At 37.0% G+C, this 5018-nt stretch overlaps 1 non-coding gene across 1 annotated transcript; it reads right to left on the bottom strand.

Moving 5' to 3' along the window:
• Positions 1–4103: 4103 nt before the first annotated feature.
• LOC114115056 (U6 spliceosomal RNA) lies at positions 4104–4210 on the bottom strand. Its single transcript, XR_003589559.2, has one exon. It is a non-coding gene; the product is annotated as a U6 spliceosomal RNA (small nuclear RNA).
• Positions 4211–5018: the final 808 nt, after the last annotated feature.

The raw sequence follows: 5018 nt of genomic DNA, 5'->3' as shown, positions 1-5018 counted from the left end.
CTGTAGTCCATGTGTTGCAGAGTCAGACGTGACTTACCAACTAAACAACAACAGCAAACTAAAGCTAACCAGTGTGCTTGTATGGGCTTCCCAGGTGGCACTAGTGGTCAAGAATCCAGTGCAGCAGACACAGGAGATGCTGTTTCACTCCCTGGGTTGGGAAGATCCCCTGGAGGAGGGCATGGCAACTCACTCCAGTATTCTTGTCTGGAAAATTCCATGGGCAGAGGAGTCTGGCAGGCTACAATTCATGGGACCGCAAAGAGTTGGACATGACTGAGCATTCCATTCCAATTCATCCCAATATACTTGTAATTACTGTAATGTTTAAATGGAGTAATACACATGGAGTACTTAAAAGAGCCTGACACAAAGTGCTTGTTATTGTTACCTGTTAATATCACTATTACTACCAATGTCTTCATCATTATCACTATTATTTATTTTTATCATCTGAATTATCCTTAAGAACAAAGCTTAACCTTAAGCATATCCTAAGAAAATGGGATGTTGTGTATGACTAAAACTCCCATCGCTTTATTAATGCCCTGTGAATGGGTTAAGCATTTTGGACAAAATTCACTAATGTTTTTAACTAACCAGAGATTACATATAATCATTCAGATAAGTCAATCAGAAATCCTCAATTTTACCTCTGACCATGACCTTGTGTACTTCCAGCTCACCTATTGTATTTGTAAGGCTTCTTCAGAGAACCCAGGGTTCTTCAACAGAACCTAGGTGGACAGATAGATATGACTTTAAGGAACTGGCTAATGTAATTACAGAGAAATGGCAAGTCCAAAATCTTCAGGGCAGGCTGGCAGATTTGAGACCCAGGGCAGAACTAATGTTGCAATTCAAGTCCAAAGGCCTCCAGCTGCTTGGATGAGGCCTAGCCACCTTACAGAAGGCAAGCTGCTTTACTCAAAGGACACCAATTTAAATGTTAATCTCATCCAAAAACACTATGACAGAAACATCTAGAGTAATATTTGACCAAGTATCTGGGCCTTATCGGCCAGTCAAATAGACACATAAAATTAACCATCAAATCTACTCTGTCTGCCCACTCTAACTGTTTTGACCTTGTCAAGAAGTCCAATCCATTGATTTTACTCTTTTCAAACTCTCATCACCCCTCTTTTGTCCATCCTTCTCTCCTTGCTCAGATTAATCACTCACTGAAAAATCCTGAGCTCCTTTATCTCTTACGTTCTTTAAATTCCAGAATCTACCTACTTGGTGCTAGATCAATACATTCTATTGACTTTCCATCAGCAACACTGAATGAAAAAAAATAGTGAAACAATTTCTTTGAGATTTCTGTGGGAAAATAATTTTGAACCAAGAAAGCAGACTAATATTAAGGCCTAAAAGAGTCATGAAGTTTACCACTCAGAATTTCTCAGAAAGAATTTGTGGAGGATAGGTTACAGGAAAAAAAAATAAAAATAAAAAAATATATATATGGAAAAGCTATAAATTAAAAAATAATAATTGAGCAAGGGAAACTGTAAAACTTATAGTTAAGTCTAAACAGCATTTGATTGCTTTAAAAAAGAATAATTGGCAATCAAAATATTAGATATTCTCAAGAAAGAAGTCAGAAAAAGAAAGGGAATATGGTGGGGATTTGTGTGTTTGTATAGATTATACTTATCAGTTCACTCTAGCTGTTGTTCAGCAAACATGCTTCTAAATAGTGGCCTTTTATCTCTTATTTTAAAGACCCCTGGAAACATAATAACTGAAATGGAGAAATTTATAGCAATTATATTTAGATAATTCAAGTCAAAACAAACCCCCAAATCTTTACATATATTTTTTGAATACCTCAAATCAAAGGCAATTTTGGATTTCTCTTTAGTTTCTTTTAATGATCTCCAAAGAATTTCCTCAGTTTCCCACATCATTTGGCAAAAACAAAAGACAACATTTTAAGCATATTTATAACAAGATGCTCTGGCTTTGGTTCAAATTTAACTTTACCCTCTGGCCTGCATTGTTTTGCATTTCAATCGTCACCCAGTACACCCTTGCCAATTTAATTTCAAATTATTTTTAATTGAGACTGAACGCTACAAATTTGGGGTGTAGTAGAATATAATTTATGGGGACCAGCTGGAGAGCCAAAACTTTGATCAGATTGTCAATGTTAATGGGAATACCTAGATGTAAATGACTGATAGCCTAATCTGACCCATCTAATTGATTGTTTTTCACAGAATTACCTCTACTTCTTGAAGTTCTGAGACTATCATCCATCACTTTCAGAAAAAAAGAAAAATGTGGTAAGTAGCACTTACTTTGTTTGTGTAGTGTGATTTCTATCATTAACTGTAAAAGCTCAATTTCTGACCTTCCTATTACATAATTAGTTTTATCAACTAATTATTGATGTGTTTTTATAATATCTAAAAGCAGTTTTAAAAGTTGTGTTTAAATTGTGTTAGATCTCGTCATGAGATTTCTCAAATGAGTGTTAGAAAATGACAGGAAAATAGTTGATTAGCTTAGTGTCCTATGTACAACTTTCTAAACCCTGTCGTTGAATCCAGAGGTCAAATATTACAATGACTTGGGTTTTCAGATTGGATGGGTACTGAAAAGCAGAGCAGTGCTTTTGTGAGTATTCGGCCAATCTACAAGTGCTGCCTCTGACTTCATCACTGAAATGAGAGTCATGGGAACATTTTGGCCTCAGGCAGGACAGGAGAGAAGAGAGAGACAATGCTTACCCCCTCCGCCTCTGCTCACCCCTGTGTTCATGCCCTCGTTGCTGCTGAGAACTTGCTCTTTATGACAGCTGCTCACACTTGAATCTTGAAGACGAAAGCTAAAGGATTCCACTGGGCATTCCAGAATAGATCATTATTTGCCTTTATGTCCTATAAGAAAGTACCTTTCAGCAAAATATCTCTTGCTGAAGATCAGGCTATTGTATATGGTTGTGAAAAAGCATTTTGACCTAGGAGTCAAAATCCTAGGTATTAGTCTCAGACCTTTTATGGCTAAACTAATCCCTGAGGTACGTTTTTAAAAGTCTAGACAGGCAACAGAAATTTTTAATGCTGCACATGTACTTTATGGGTACTAGAAGGAGACAGCCCCAAACCCCCCTTTCCTCTAGCTTTTTAAATATTAATGAAAACAGCTTGAATTAAATTATTTACTTGACATTACTTTGTTCGTTCTCATAGGCCTAATTATCTCCTCTATGACCCTTCTCAGCTTCCTTTGCTTGGTGCTCTCACCTGTCTGCACAGAGCAGCCCATTTCTACTCCTGGGCCCAAAAAACTTAATCATAGAGCCAAGAAAATCACCTGCTTTCATTCATTAGATGTACTATAATTTGAAGTATTGTAATATGAAGAAAGCTAAACTCACATTCTATTATAATTAAAAGAAAAAAAGAAAAATCTGATGGAGGGACTTCCTTAGTGGTCCAATGGCTAAGACTCTATGAACCCAGTGCATGGGGCCCAGGTTCGATCCCTAGTCATGGAAATAGGTCCCATGTGCCGCAACTAAAAGTTCATATACCATGGTTCAAGATCCTGTGTGCCACAATGATGATCAATGATCTTACAGGCTGCAACTAAGACCCGGTGCAGACCAATAAATAAATAAAAATAAATATTTAAAAAAGATCTAACGGAAATGTTTTTATTTTGAATGTTTTCAGTTACTATACTAATATTGTATCTCTCTAAAGTTGACCATCAGTATCCAGGGAAAGAGGAGATAATTATTGTTATTAGGTAAGAAGCTCAACATAGGATCACAAACATGGTTATGATGTTAGATCATCATATTCTGATTAACATATTTTGACAACTAAACTCTAAGTCCCTGTATGGCAGTTCCATCCCAGCATGAACCAACCATAGTTTGAGAAATGATGATATATGAGCCATCATAGAAGATTTTAAAAACAGAAAATCTTCTCTTGTGATACTAAAGGGCAAGAAATGACAAACTGTTTTGTTTTTTTTTATTACAATAAATAAACTCAAGTGGCAGGTAGATATTAAGACTACATTTTTCAAGTTTGGTTGATATGTATATAATAGTGGGGTCTCTGTCTCTCTGTTCTTTTTTTAATACAGAATGCTTTACAAGCTTGCATGCCATCCTTGCACAGTGGCCATGCTTATCTTCTTGGTTTCATTCCAATTTTATTATCTGTGCTGCCAAAGTGAGTACAGTGGGACCTTTATTTCAACTCAGTGCTGGGCATAGAATAGGCCATCAGTACATGCATTCTGAATGGATGAAGCTGGTTGATACAACTGATACTTACTTGGCATAAGGTGTTGTATATTCTTATCACCCAATATAATGTAGGTGAACTAGCACTTCTCTTGATTTTAGTTTTATTTTTGGCCACAATATGTTATAAGTAAACCGATCCATTAAAAAAAATGAAGTCTGAATCATAAGATAAATAATGGAATGAAAAGACTTGCACCCATTTCCATCCCTATTGAAGGAAGAAGGTGGAGGGTTCAAATGCAGAACCAGGGCTGACTCACAGCAGACATCCAGGGACTCCTTTATTTCCCTTCACCACCTCTATTTTCTCCTCCCTCTTGTGTGACAAGCCTAATGATTGAGGACATTTATACCTACTGAATATAAAAAGAAGCTAATCGTTTTGGGATCAAAATATCTTTAAAATGGCAAGGTGAGCAGATCTGAGCTTTGCTAATCAGTCCACAGGTCAGCCAGTAAAAAGTAGCCACAGATTGATAGCAAGGTGAGAAATGCAGGTCAGAAGGGACAATTTAGAGAACAAGGGCAGTTGGTTAAGGGCTTTTGCTATAACCAGTAGAAGGATGGGGTGGGTGGTGAACAGATTTGAAGCCACCCTTCTCTGGGATTGTGGAAATAGGCAAGACAGTCATGTTTAGGGGAAATTTCACTTGGCATCTGGCCGAGGTTACTTGGGGCTCCATCATGCTAGGCTTCTCAATCAGAGTGAGTAACTTTCCAGCAGAATTTAAGATCTGTA

The sequence above is a fragment of the Ovis aries genome, chromosome 5 (genome assembly GCF_016772045.2).
Source record: "Ovis aries strain OAR_USU_Benz2616 breed Rambouillet chromosome 5, ARS-UI_Ramb_v3.0, whole genome shotgun sequence".
NCBI lineage: Eukaryota > Metazoa > Chordata > Mammalia > Artiodactyla > Bovidae > Ovis > Ovis aries.
The sequence above is the reverse complement of the archived record's forward strand: the minus strand, read 5'-3'. Positions and strand labels throughout refer to the sequence as shown.